The following is a 16,011-nucleotide window of genomic DNA, read 5'->3' as shown; positions in this document are numbered from 1 at the left end:
ATGAATTGATAATAAAATATTAAAATGTCGTCCCATTCCAACAAGAAAAATAAGTATTCCAAACATTCTGAAAAAGGCCCGTAAAACCTCAAACAAGGTATCTCTTCATGTGGTTTTTCTCTTCATTCTTGGTTTGTAAAAATGCTACATTTACATGATGCTATCTTGGCTTTTGTGACAGATCCATTATGTGAAAGTCTCCACAGTAATTAATGACTACGGCAAGTTTGAGAATAACTAAAACATTTATTTATTCACTCAGCTATCCTTTCATACATGCCATTCACCTTAAAAAGCCGCTATTTCTTTTTTAGTACTTCTTTCTCTTGGATGGTATCTGTGCAGTAGCAGAGTTGGAGCAGTGGATTGTTTTGATGCTTGGACCTTGAATTGGGAACATTGTATGAAATGTACTGTTCATTATCCAAACCGAAAGACATTCGCTGGTATTAATGGGCTTCATCCACCACAAGAATGCCAGGGCTCTTTAAAATTTCACTTTATGTCCTCTACCACTGACAGGTTGTTCTGAGGTATTATATGTGTGTGTGCGTGAGAGACAGCATGTGCATTTATGTTTCGGTTGGAGGAAAATCAGGTGTCTGAAATTGCCTGTAAAAGAACATTGGATGACAGTTTGCTTTTGCTATTAAGAGTTATTATCATAGATGTGAATATATTAGTTTTTTCCAGAGAGGACTACATGAGTTTGCAAAACCATCAACAAAACCTGCCACGCTCTGCCATGAGCAGCGTTTGTTTGGGTTTTAATGGAGAGCTGATGGTCTAAATGCTTTTTCAGAAGCTTTTCTACTCCATCAAAAATAAACGTCAGGGAGCAAAACACTGAAGGCTTTGCAGCTTGTTTTGGCACCACTGTAGATATGACGTGATCTGCCCTAGAAACACCCATGTTATATATCAGACATTATGCGCTGGAGATGCACTGGACTGGAAGAGCAGTTTGCGTGTCATTTATGTGAGTCATAATCTCAAGGTGCACTTCATTTGCTGATGAATAGTTATTTTCAGAAAGGGCTGAAAAAAATAATGGCCAGAGATATTTTAAGTGTAGCAGACTACGTATTGACTATGACTATGATCGAAGTTCACTAGTGAGGGTCAAGTTTTTCATCACATTCCTCCATAAAGTTGTGAAAGGTTACAAAAGATTGTTGTTTGGATGACTTTCTCTCACACAATGACGAAAGTAATGTAATGCCAACACCGCTAATACTTTGTCTAATAATAATAATACAGAACATTGTTCTTAAAGGCTGCAAGGGAGGCAAAAAATGTAAACTTCAGGATGGGCCTTATGAACAAGTAATGGAATTCTTTCTCTAAAGAGCCTGAATGTGTTTAGAAGATTAATTTACAATAGCAAATAATACATTTTTTAACCAACAGAATAAGGAAAATTTTAATTCACCTTCAAAATTGTAAGATGTTCACATTGAACATACCAACAGAAGTATCAATGACAAAGTTTCCTTACTATTTCCAGCAACTGAGCATGACTAATGTTTTCATGGTTATGTTTGAGCAACTCAAAGCACTTGGTTGTCGTCTTGTTTAAATATTATAAAAGTCAACAGTGACACAAGACAGGATGTGTTTACTTTTTCAGTATTCTACAAGTCCTCCAAATTAAATGACCACAAAGGTCGTTTGACCCTAGTGCCTCTATCGGCAGTAATCGGCAGGATAACATCATTTGTCTATGCTTTCCATCATTATGTTTTATGATATGACAACGCTGTGGTTAAGCTCTGGTTAGGTTCGGGCACCAAAACCACTTGGTTAGGGTTAGGGAAAGATCAGGGTTTGGGTTGAAATGATCACTTAAAACTTGGTATGGGTTAAAGTTAGTACTACTTTAAAGTTAGGCAGCCTTCGTCATGGCAACAGTAAACACCCCAACAATCATAGTTACGGTTTTTGAAAATCTGTCCTGACTCGTGGTTGGAAATGTGACACTTGCAGTTGGAAGCGGGAAGTGAGCGGTGGTCTCCTGAAGCAAAGTCCACTAAGTCCACTTTTTGTGCATTATGATCTAACCAGCTACCCGAACCCCCTACTCTGAATATTGAAATTTGTCACCTTGTATAGATGTCATCTTCTACATCATAATTACTACAGCTGCTAGATGGCGTCTGTCACTCAAACGTAACAATAGGTCAATTTTGATGACTGACATTACGACCTATTGTGTCGTTTTTCTTAGGAGGACAAGCTCCAATATTTGACCAATCCTCAATCTTTCCCTGACTTTAATAAAAGTGTTTTTCTGACTGTACTCAATTGTCAAAGTCCTTCACTTTCTGTGCCCACCATACACTTTTACAATCTCTTTGTTTTGTGTGGTATAAGATCATAACACTTCATGGACTGGAAAAAAACATTGCCAGTGAACACAACTCAGGCAGCAGTTACATTTCCTCCAAAATGTATCTGGAAAAACCATTTAGTAGTGTAAAGACCTAATTTTTAGTTGACAGGGTTTCTTGCTCTTGTTGATAGCTCCATCTTAGTCAAATTCCATCACTGCCCTTTAAGCTCCTCTTCCTTCAAACATGGACTGTATAAGATATAGCAGGTGAAAAAAACCAAAAAACCAAAAAATGGATTTCACGCAGGTTGTGTGTGCATCAATATATCCCTGTCAGACTGCAATTAGCGTCTGAGTTCAATGTAAACAAATCTGGGCCTGAATTTATTTTTGGCATGCATATGCAAATTCAGATACTGAGACTTGGCACATAAAACAGAAGCTTTAATCCACAAATATTGGAAGTAGCAACATTCAACAATTTATCATGGTTGAATTTGTATGTGTGTCAGCATGCGCCTTTTTCCAGCAGGAAAAGAGCGTCATGTGAAGCTGATGAGGAGGGACACAGACAAGTTAAATTGGACATAGATAAGTTTGCTGTGTGCCAAACTGTCAGTAACATGTTAACAGACCTCTCTCTCTCCTTCTGTTATGCCCTCTCTCCCTGTCTCCCCTTCTCTGCTTTGACAAATCCGTATCTCTCTGGCTGTTATGAGCTGCATTCATCGTCTGCAGTATGGTGCAGACACGTGCTGCCGCTGAGCTATTTATAAAAATCCCCTCACAAATCCATGTAGTCAGGAGGAAGCAGTGCATGTTCTATTCAGCCATGCAGCAAGCCCAGCTCCTGAAGGAACAAGGCTAAAAACAGCAACAGCACTCTAGTGTCTCAAATCTACATGAATCTAAAAGTACAGGCAACATCCGCTAGACCTCCTGTATCTGAGATGCCCGTCGGGGCTGGTGGATTAAGAAGTAAAAATCTAGATCATGGAAGTTATGTGTGTGTGTCTGTGTGTGTGTGTGTGTGTGTTCGAACATCTTCTTTGATGTTACCTAACTTGGTGCAATGCAGGTTTTCAGATTTCCCTTCATGTCCTCATTTCTGGATGCTGACAGGAGACATCCTGCAGTTTTATAGCAGCATGTAGTATTAGTTGACATGCTGCAAAGTGATTATGAAACAGACTTTGTATAATAATGAATAGATTAGATTGATGCACACACAGCCAATTCGAATGAATATGCTCATCATAGTCTACTGATTAGACATGCAAAGTATTCAGAGCTTTTATTTTGGTAATTTCTGTCTGTTTCCATAGAGAGTTATGTATGTCATTCTCTTGGAGTTGCCCGGTCTGGACAGTGTTGTGCTACACACTGTGATTACATATGCATGGATGGCTAGCTGCACATATTTGCAGAGACGTTGACGTTACTGCGAAAAGACACAGAGCAAGTGTGTGTCAGGTCATCTCTCAAGTTAAAAGAAGAACTTTTAAAGTACACAGGTCACATCCCTGCTGTCGTTTCCTGCTGAGAGGAAGTAAAAATAACAACTGTCAAGTCAGATATCTGGACATTTTGTGGTGCATCCAATTATAGCAGACCATGTTTTTTTTGGCCTAAATCTGCAACAGTCTCCCAACATACATCATACTATTTTTAAACAATGCTGTTTTGTGTTACATTATGCCAATAATTTCATATACAAAACTTAGTCCTTGTGATAATTTGAATTCTACATTTGCAATACAATACACACATCACCTACTACTATGGCTACTTCTACTGCTAACACTAACTAACTAACAAAATTATAATAATAGAAAAAACTAATAGCATTAATTAAAAGTACATGATTTGTGTTAAATGGACAAAACACAGAAAGATCCTTTAACACTGAGGATTTTGCTGGGTTGGTAGAATAGCACTGATTAATGCTTAAAGGAATAGTTCAACTATTATTCATATGCTTATTCGCTTTCTTGCTTTCAAATATGTCCACTCTGACTTCCCAAACTTGAACATTTAGTCCTTCACGATATCTTACAGCCTCACAGATCCAGACAGAAACTGTCCCTGAAACATCCATAATTAATATTAATTCATGAACTTGTTAATTAATTCATTCATTCTGACTGTCAGTTTAGCTAACCCCCTCCAATTTATCAAACACAAAAACAGTCATTTGCTTGTCTTATCTCTGCAGAACCGCTGAACTTTGCATAGTGCTGTTTCGTAGATTTTTCCTTTTTTAAATTAGTCTCAGGACTTAGCAAAGTAATTTGAGAAATGTACAGTATTTGCAGAAGTAGACATGCTAGGGAATCTATAAAACAGGCGACACATATTGTGTATCTTCCAGTATCTTTGAGTGAATCAGTGCTGCAGTAAATAAAAGGGAAGCCTTCAAGTTGGAGGTTTAATTACTATCTTATGAATGCAGCACAATAGTGAGTAAAATAAATAAAATCAAAAGTAATCTGATCATTTTAAAATGTCAGAAGATGATAACATCTGATGTTCTGATACTTCTGCACTGTGACTCAGATGACAAATGATCCAGAGTGACTGAACAGCAATTCAGTCTTGGCAAGTCCGAGCATGTCCCTCTCCTCTCTGCAGCCAAATTTGTCAGATTTGGGACTTGAGTCACAAGAGCACAACTGTGGTACAGCACTTGTGTGTTTGCATTTGTGTATTTGTGTGTACCCTGTGCCCTGAGAGCGGAAGCCTGACTGCCCACAGAAGTGTGTGTCAGACCAGCTGATGTGTTGCCACCATCAGCAACAGTGAAAGGAGGAACCATGGCGGATTTTGGGTCTATTTCTGTCCTCTGTTTTGCTTGGCTGGCTTAAGTAGGTTTCAGGACGGGACTGTCCGCATCACACTCAGCCCCGAGGAGCTGCTATATGCTGCTCTAATCCAGAGAAGCATGCAACTACAAACACCTCCTTGCTTCACTCCGACTCTCCCTCGTGCCTATGTGTATTTATAGAAAAGCGAGATACAGACACAACACAAAAGGCAGAAAAATTGTACATGAGGCTAATATTTTCCCTTGAGAATTTTAACGGACAAATTCACAAATGTTATTTTTAAAAGAACTGGATTGTTTTAATCAGATTTTTAACCGCGATTTTATGTTCCTACATGTTGTTTCCTGGTGCCAGAGGACTCAGGTCATTGCTGTTTACAGTAAACAATGTCCTGTTTTGTTAAAGACAGCTCAGAAAATGCTTCTGGGAATAAACAGTGTGGAAAAAAAAAACTATGAGAAAATGCAAAAGACCTTGGGGCCGGATGTATAAACAATGTATACGCACAAAAAATCATGCATGCACCATTTCCTCACACAAATAGATATTCATAAAAGAAGAATGTGAGACAAGAATGGCACACCTCATCCATAATTCAGAACAGGCATGTTTTTTTTAGAGCAAGCTGTGGATATGATGAGGTGAAGATGAAAAATAAAATGAGAGACGGAATCGAAAAAATAAAATATTTTTTATGTTATTTCACTGATTGTGTGATTTGTTTACATTGGAAGCATAATTGTATTTCTTTGTGTTATTCATTTTATCCTCTGTTGTGAAGCAGCAGTTATTAAAGTCTGTTTTGGTGCTACAAACTACCTGAGATATCACCGCAGATAATGGATTACAGGTATATGTGATGAATTAACACTATGGGTGTGATACAGGCACAATTAGGTGTAATGTTTGCATGTATAGCTGCTCTTGTGCTGTTGTAGAACCTCACTGATGTGTCACAATCAGTAAAATTGCGCTTCTTCTTCTTTACTGATCCTTTCATTGACAGGTTTAACAAGTGGTGGAACAGGCAGAAATATCCAGACAGATGGTTAAGAGTGTGTCTACATGCATTTATGACTAACCGTGCATGTGAGCCAAATTCAGTAAAGATTTAGATTCATAAAACAGAACCATGCATACATACAGCTTTTTTTTAACCCTCCTGTTGTCCTCGGGTCAAATTTGACCCATTTTCAAATGTTTTTATATCACAAATATGGATTTCTTTCATCTAATTGCCTGAAAATCACATGGATGGCTCCATACCACACACTTTGCAAGTAAAAGTAATGATCAGTACTTTCATTGAATTTCGGGTGTTTTACCAAAATTTATAGCATCTGTGGACTTTTGTCCTCCCGAGTCAAAATTGACCCGGGAGGACAAAAGTTGCATGGTCGACGGAAAGACAACAGGAGGGTTAAATTCTGACAAACAGGAATGTACATGTGCATTTCTGTCTTTGTGTGTTTAGTTGTGAATCTACACAGAATTTGATACATTTGGCCCCTGTTGTTAAAAGTTAAATAAAAAATAGCATCAGTTTAGAATATTTGTGCCCTAAAGGTATTTTTAGAAAGTGATTTATAAACTTTTCCACTGTTGAATTTTTACTGGTTTTGTAATAATCAAAATTTAAGAAAAGACAATTGTATAAAAACTGAAAGTAATGAGCTGCGTCACTGTGAGGTGTTTCTACTTTTTGTCCACACTCATTTACATAGTTTACATAGAATACTAGAAAACATTCAGTCTGAGTAATGGACTTAAAAGTTTGGGCCAGTGAGTCATGTTCCTTCATATGAATCATATTCCATAACTCCAACAGTCCCTCAGTCCTTTCAGGTCTCCTGTGATGACACCTGAGCTCGTTGCTCACTTCAACAGTCTGATAGGTCAGCTTGGGATAAAGCTGCCCGGGGGCTCAGCGCATAACACCCTGATACTATTTTCATCTACTTTCTCTTCAGAAAGGTACACTCATGTATGGTTAGATTAATGTCACACCCCTCCCCATGCAGTCCCTCCTCTATCTATTTATTTTGTATCAACTTAATCTGTACCCACTTCACAAGCTTCAGCAGCTTATAATTTAATCTCCAAAATAATAGAAATGCACTATTCAGGCCTTGCAGGGACATGGTACATTATCTGTCTCTGTAGCATATTTGGAAGCTGAAAAAAAACATTTTCCCATCTGCTCAACAAATATTACTATCTGTATAATTTCATCCTCCCTTCACTGAGGTATACTAATGTTCATTTGGATTAATGTTATTCAGCAGGTGTTGTGTTGTTGCCACTTTTGTATTTCAGAAATGCACCGACAAACATCTATTGTAAAAGCTTTTGTCAAAATTGGAACTTGTACTAACTCTAGTGATGTGAGTCATGTAATTGTGATTATGATTTTTAAATCAGAAATCAGAAAGATGGTAAATGAAGTGGTGTACTGGAGAAATGGCTACATGAAAATAATACATGAATACTTTATGTAACAACCAGGTAGGAAGAGAGAGGCAGCTTTCTATGTATTCATGCTCACAGGGTGCTGAAACCTGAGCATGCTGCAGGTGAAAGACAGCATATTATAGCCTGGACTTTTCTGAAACCTCACACAGGAGACAAATGAAAACTACTCCTGAAAATATCAGTAATGATTATGACTGCAAGAAATGAAAGTAATACAGTATCTGACAAAATTAAATACAAATGTAATTTTCTTTTACCATGTATGGACTACACATGATTGTTATCTGTTTTAGCGTATGAAGGAATGTAGTCTTTTTTGGCTCCAATTAGACAGTTTGGATTACTTTCTGTCATAAAGCCTCTTTGCAGTATGTAAGCAGCTGGTTTGAGAACAGCCAGCGATTAGAAGCTCAGTACATGAGTTCAAAAAAAAAAAAAAGATGGAAGCGACTTGAGATGTATTATTAATTAATCATCCTTGATAAACAAATGACTCTGCTAACAAAGATTAATTGAGGTTTTTCTCATTAACATTTGTCACTCAAGTGTGCATGAATGCAATATGCTAAACCAAGCTCATGTCATAATGTGGTGTTTTCAAATTGCATGTTTTTATTGCAGGACGATCAGTTAAAGCCTGATAAAGTAGATTCCTCTCCACATTGTGGTTAGTGTTGTACAGGAAACTACGGGCTAGTTTTATTTCTAAGGCTTGGAGATTTAGGCAAAGTAGACTGAATAATACACGCATACATATGAGATCAGTTTATGAAGGCATACAGAATAGACTATTCATGTTTTCCAATATGTTGTATATTTAGTCTTACACCTATGTACATGGAAATTGAGAATGTGCCTTGTAAGCCCGTTTGGGCATCTATTGATGAAAGATACTACATTGATATCAGAATACAGACCGTCCATCTGAGTAGATTTTTGTTGTTAGACATAATCTGCCAGTTTATCCAATAAGAGGGCAGACGACCCAATGCGAACTGATGAGAACGCGCATCAGGCACACAACTTACTGAGACTTACTGTTTGGAACTATGAATAACCCCTTTTACATTACACACAGATTACACTCATATGATCCATTACAAACCCCAACAACCCTAACCCTTATATAAAGATATTTATAAGGGCTGGTTTAACTATCTGGTTTGTTAGATAATCAACCACAACTGATAGCAAAATGTTTCAGAACAGTGGTATATTTAGAAACCCAATCACCTCTTTACAGCTACTGTCACAATACTGCATGAGTCTTTAAGTCCTTAAAGGCCCAATGAAACGGAAGTTAGAGCGTCTTAAGCTTCTATACTGTGACTTATTTCCCAGTATTTGATTGGGCCACATGTGCTGGGGTCTTAGAGTTAAGCGGAGCTGCAGAAAGAAACGGAGCCACAGAGGACTGTTGGCTCCACACACATCCCTCTCACCTGTCACCAGTGTTTGTCCACTGATATCCAAACACACATCTCTTCCTATCTCTCTCCATATTGCTCTGTTAGCTACTATGACCCACAAACAGTGAAGTGCAGTTTTATATGACTGGTGTGGCTAGCTACTCGCCCAAAGTCACATTTGATTGGATGAACTTTTGTAAACGCCTCTGAATGCAGGATGAGTCATCAAACATTTGAAACTGTTATACAGTAAAAATACTGATTTTTGAAATATATTTGGCATATAACAAGAGAAAAATGAAAAATTTAAACAGGGACACAGGATTAAAACTTGGAAAATGTATTTTTCATTTCATGGAGCCTTTAAATTCTGCATAAATCACCTGAGATGCATCTTTGCTCTCATCACAGCCAATTCTCAAAACTGCCTGCACTCTCGAATCTCTGACCGTTCTCACTCACTTTAGGCATAAACGAAGGGCAAACGAGGCTTCCCAATCTTTGGCCGAGTATTTGACTCACAGCTATGTCAGATTACACTGAAGTAAATCTGCCTGTCACTGGCTGGACAGGGCTATTAAAAGCACATGTGTGCCAAGGGTGGTCAGGATGATAAGGGCACACTACTGACTTGCATTAGCTTCTGGAGAACATTTCGCTTGGTGATAAAATTAGAGCTTGTCATCTACTGTAGGCTATATCTGAACTTGATGGGATGTGACTGACTGACTGAATGGGCTTTTTTATGGTCCAGCTGAATTTCTCGTTTGGGGTAGTGTCAGAATAAGGACACCGAGACATCATCACTTACAGATTCTTTATAATTTTGAGATTTAGTTAAATCTGGATAAACACCATAGCTTTATCGGCTTAGCGCATTCTGGAAAAGGAATATTCCCACATTTCTGCAAATCTTCGATATTGAAGCTTGGGTTAAAGTTTACAGACTGGTGGAATTCAGGTGCAGGAAGCCTGGAAGTAATTTTTCAATCCTTACTGAAGAAATGTGTTTGTAAACACTCTGAATATTTGCAATGGATTAGCACATCCAGCCAGTCACCCTCACCACTTTGTGTGATGAACCCTGTAAGGCAGGTGTACTCTAGTGGTTTTTTAATCTAGGCCTGTAAATCAGGACGCCTTGGCGCCTTGTTGCTTTCAGCTTAAGCAGCTCAGTGCTTCTGACTGAGCGCATGTCTCTTATCGCTCATTCTGCCTTTAACCATTTATGTAATCAGTTTGTTCCAGGGATTTATTTTGCATAGCAGAAAGCAGCTCCACGCCTAGACCCGTTGCTCTGTCTGCTAAAAGCATTTCTCTTCAGTAAGAGATTTGCAACTGTGCTGGCATGTAGCACACACTGACTTGTACTGTAGAGCTACAAAGGTGCTGTTCTGCTCGCTTAAATGCTTCGTCACATACTGCTGTAGCTCTATTTATCTGTAAAACAGTTCAGAACAGAATCTACATACCTTTTGTATTAATCACAGTTCAGCTTGCAAAATATATAAAAAACAATAGTATCTAGACATGCAGATAGTTTTCTTTTCAAGATATTCATATAATATATTTCCGCTGCCATCTTAATATAATGGTAGTGAAGGGAATTTGGCTTATTTTTGCCTTATATTGGTTCATTGAAAATGTCTTTTTAAAAATTTCAACAGCAATGTTTGTTGCCAGAATCTGTGTTTTGGTTATTTTTCGTAAACCACAGACCTGTCAACAGTTTTCATCAGATCTACTCTCTGGAGAAGCAGCATTCAGTTTTTATGCATCACATATCTGAAAAAAAAACCTCGTAGAAAACTTGAGATCTGCTCCAACTTTTAGTTCTTTTAAATCAACGCTTAAGATTTTTCTGTTTGCTGCTGCCTTTTACTCCCCCTCCAGTATGTTTTGTTCTTGTTCCTACAGTTGGATGTTTGGGCTTCATTGTGCAGAATGATGTATGTGCAGAGTTTGACACTAGAAGGTTGTTTTCACTTTCATCTGCTGAAAGTGGAACGTTTCTCTGTGCTCATTGGAAATCTGATTTTAAGGGACGGGCCTATGAGCATGATTTGTGACATCACAACTAGTATTGGAAGCCAAACCTGGTCCAACATTCAACTTACACTAGTGTGATGTGGAAACTTGAAGCTTCTGAGAATGGACTTTACAGTGAAGTAGAAGACATCTTGTGTCCAGCAGTTAAAGCTTTTTATTCAGGAAAGCTTTTTCACATCAACTCTTTTTATTTTCTTATGTGATATGTTGTGTTTTTAACGCTGTAGCTCCCTGAGATTCACTGCTAATGAAAAGTCCAGTACAAATTAAATGCATTGTTGTTATTATTATTATTATTATTATTATTATTATTATTATTATTATTATTATTATTATTATTATTATTATTATTATTATTATTATTATTATTATATTCTGGGATTTGTAATGAGGGAGAAGGAGTGGATGTAATTTGAAGGATTTTAAAGTGGTAATTATACTTTTTTTTAAGGAAAAACCATACCAACCACACATTATTGTTCCAAGCAGAATATTTGTATGTGTCTTAATACAGTACATGTCTGGAGGAGATCTTTAAATCAAATTAGGGCTTTTTATTCATATCTCATGCTGCACAGTAGTAGCACTAATATTTATTCTCCTGTTTTATCTGTCTTCTTCTATTTTAGCTTTTTTTTTTTTTTTTTTTTTTTTTTTAAATTACATTTAAATGTGTCTTTTTATAATGTCTTGGGTTTCTTTTACATTTTGACTTAATGCCTTTTATGTTTCACATGAATCACTTTGAATGGCCTTGCTTTTGGAAGGTGCTATACAAATAAAACTTGCCTTGTCTTACCAACCAAAAACTCTCCCCCAAAAACTAGACAGCAATGTTCTGTGCATTAATAAAATCACATTCACCTCCATAGTATTGGAACAGAAGTAGAAATCTCAGTGATGGATATCTCAAAACAGATGTAGACCTCATCTCCTAAGAATTACATTCACATACAACTACTGTAATACGTTTTGTGGGAAATGTAATGCTGCCTAATATATATATTTTATTTTATTTTGTCATTTTGCCTGATAATTAACAGTAGAGAAAGACAGGAAATATGGAGAGCGCTTTGACAGTGGTCAATGGTAAATATGAAGCTACTGCCAGTAGTCGGCTAGCTTAGCTTAGCACAAAGACTGGAAACAGGAGGAAACAGCTAGCCTTGCTTTGATCACAGATAACCACATCTGTCTACCGGCACCTAAAGCTCTAAAGCTCACTAATGAACACTGTACGAGATATAACATGTTCATTTGTGAGCTCTAGAGGTGCTAATAGGCAGATTTTGTTACTTGTGGACAGGCCAGGCTAGCTGTTTCCTCCTGATTCCTGTCTTAATGCCAAACTAAGCTTAATGGCTTAAGGTAGCATCTGATTTACCGTACAGACATGAGAGGGTTAGAGAAAGATCATGGTCATGGAATAATTGTAAAAAAGTCAACACTAAATTGAAGCATAAAATGGGATTTTTTTTAATATTTAACTAAAACCTTAACAACATGTTGGACACAGAACAGTCTCTGGTGTCCTTTGTGATAATTTGTAGGACGATACCTGGTTACCTGGGAAAATACAGCCAGAACTATCGTGCATGCCTAGACACCAGAGGTAAGTGAGAAAAAAAGGTTTCGAAACTGGGTGAATTGACCCTTTAAGTATCATGGTCAACAACGGACAACAACAGGGCAAATATGAGTAGAATGGGTTATGAGTGGAATAACTGACTCTTATGGACTCTTATGGACTCTTATGGAAGGGTTTGGATAAACCTCAACCTGAGGTGGCACTTGTGTGGGCTTCAAAGCCCCTCTCCATCTTTGATAGCTCTGATGACATTTTGCTGGACTGAAAAGCTCTCAGAGCTATCAGCATCAAGGAAAGAGAGGTGGGAGTGAGGGAGGGACGGAGGGTGCGTGTGAACTGACTTTCAATAGTGCTTACAGGAAATGGTACTAAAAGCATGCATGAATAAGCAATCACTTTGGACATGCAGCCAGACAAAGTGTACACAAACACCCATAAAATTATAGGAAAACACTCTTGTATGAAGCTTGTATTTCTCTCCTGCAATTGTTTCATTGCTGTTTCCAATATTAGCCACACAGATGTGAAATCACTTCAATAGTGTTTTCCCTGATTTAGCAGTAAGCCTCCATTCAAAAGCCGCAGATAATAATCAGCCCTGTGAACCATTAAGAATGACAAAGACCCACATAATGCCTGGAGCTCCGTGTCCACAGCAGAATTACATAACACTCTGTCATCGCATTAATTAATATGGATCCTTTACCTTGAGTCCGGTGTGTGCGAGAGCAGCTGGACTTTTTCTCCACTTCTGTTTTTTATCACTGCCTATCCCCAACGTGCGTTTTGGCAGGACGCAGCCTCCGTCTAGCCAATGCTGGTGTGTATTTGTATGAATCTGTACAGCTCAGGACTGAAGATATCTAGTGTTTCTGATGCCAGTGAGTGGGAGCCACACGCGGCATGCTCATTGGTGTGAAATCGTGGAGAGAGGGGAGAGAGAAACAGAGATGGATAGAGGGAGAGGCAGAGGGGGTGGAATCAGAGAGAGACGCAGGGGGAAGACAGCTTTGTTTGCACAGGGAAATCTCCAAGGACAACCCGAGCACATCTGTGAGGTGGTGAAGTGCTGTTCAGTATGTTGTGGTTGAAGACATGGAAACGTATAGTGCAGGAGATGAGCTGGGGGTGGATGTAGAGGTCTAGAATGAGGATGCTGTTGAAGGCTAGGATTCAAGTTTACCTCAAACAGGAAACTAAAAGGCGCACAACACACTCGCCTTCATTTAATGTTGAAACAATTGATATTCAATTATGAACACTTTTAACAATTTTGTTAATGACAAAAGTCATCTAAGATGCCAGACTGGTTCCAGCTTCAGTCTAATTACATTGCCGTTGAATCATTTTGGGTTTTAGACTCTTAGTTGGATAAAAGAAGCTATTTGAGGAGGTTTACGTGGGATCTAAGAACATGTAGTGGTAATTTTTCACCATTTTCTGACATTTTATAGACTGATTAATCAGAAAAACACCAGACAGATTATCTGATTATTCGGTAATGAAAAAAAAATCATTGAGACAATAATAATATTTACAACTACATGTGTATATTCTTGCATATTTTGCACTCTAGATGCACAGACCGCAACTGATTCTTTACAGTCAGACATTGCAGCAAACTCTTATGTAAACATGTACATGTAGTAGAGTATCATATTTTGCATAAATAGTGAGTTTCATACAAAACTGCATACACAAATACAAGCTTTTTATGGAGATCATGCCATCAGTATAGAAAATAAATATCAACTTGAGTTTAAGTGGTGAATTTCATGTGTCCTCTGCTTCTCCATGCGCAGAATCTGTGCACAGTAAGATGTTATGTAACCAGCATTAGTAGGGAAATAGAAGATTTATTTTATTGCAATCTGAAGAGGAAGATATGATCTGCAAGGAGCTGAAAGTGTGGAGGAGGCGGCCTGGCAGAGGACAGATAATTTTTGCCACCGAACAGACAACCAAGTGTTATATAAAAAAACACACACACACACACACACACACACACACACACACACACACACACACACACACACACGGCAAGGCAGTCTCCTCCAAAACTGGCTAAAATGCAGTAAAAAAACTTTTCACTTTCAGTCTTTTAATCATGGTCATAGTGAAAAATGCGCCTTGACCAATACCATTAGATACACATGCATGATCATATCAATTTACAAGAATTATCCAACAGCTTATTTTACCTTAATCTATCCAGAGCAATGCAGTGTGCAACAATAAAACAATAATGTCAGATCAAATCATCTATACAACCACATTTTAAATATTTAACCTTAGTTACTGTTCAAATTACAATCTTGATTTACCTTAATTTTAATTAACCTTCCTCATTCATGTTGTGTATGATACATTGTGGTACATCATAGTCTATATTAAGGATGTGCACAGAGACATTTAATGTTACACACACACACACACACACAATGCTACTGTTTTGAAAAGAGGACACCTATAAGGATGCATTCACTAACGGTTGAAAAAGCTGAAAAGCAGGTACAAGCTAACCCACACTGCCATGAGCTACAATTAACAAAATAGCAGCACAAAACATAATTTGCTCTGCACCCCCGTCCTCACAACAGAGAAAATAGCATTAGCTCATACTGGGAAATGTGTCACACTGAGCTTGTGATGGAAAAACAAATTGAAATTACCAACATATTGCTGGTGCCAACACATCAAGACAAACTGCTCAGTCAGCAGCAAACTAAACTTACAGTTTTTATCAATTTACTTTATCTTGCACCAATTCTGCACAAATACAAACACATTTCCTGCTTTTTACTCATTTTGAAGTTTTAAACCACACTTGCAAAATACTACACCCAATTCTCTACATTGGGTACAATCTTTATTGATAAAATCTCGTGTTCACATGGAAAACACTGCCATTCAGAATGCTAAACTCAAATCACCAATCATAACACTGACTCCTCATATGGACAAACACCTGTTGCTTTTCAATTAGCAATCATAACTAGAGCAATAAAAGGACCAAAGGTGAGCTCTTCTGTGTTGGAGAACAATTGAAGGCAACTTTGCAGAGGGAGGTAGAGCGAGAGTAGTGAGAGTGAGAGAAAGAGGACGAGGAGTTCGAGCAAGAGGATGACCAAGTCTATGACCTTGGAGAGAAATTGCCTCTGATGATGTTTGGGCCACTGTGTTTGACCACATGGTCAATCATGGTCTGACAATGATGGAGGCACGGCTGAAAGTCCAGCCATACTTGAGCCGCTTCACTGCGGCTTCAGTCGTCCGGACATACAGAATTGAGAATAAGTAAGAAATCTACTCCTCTTACTGTAGTACTGCACATCA

This window comes from Thunnus maccoyii, chromosome 7 (genome assembly GCF_910596095.1).
Source record: "Thunnus maccoyii chromosome 7, fThuMac1.1, whole genome shotgun sequence".
Classification (NCBI taxonomy): Eukaryota; Metazoa; Chordata; class Actinopteri; order Scombriformes; family Scombridae; genus Thunnus; species Thunnus maccoyii.
The sequence above is the reverse complement of the archived record's forward strand: the minus strand, read 5'-3'. Positions refer to the sequence as shown.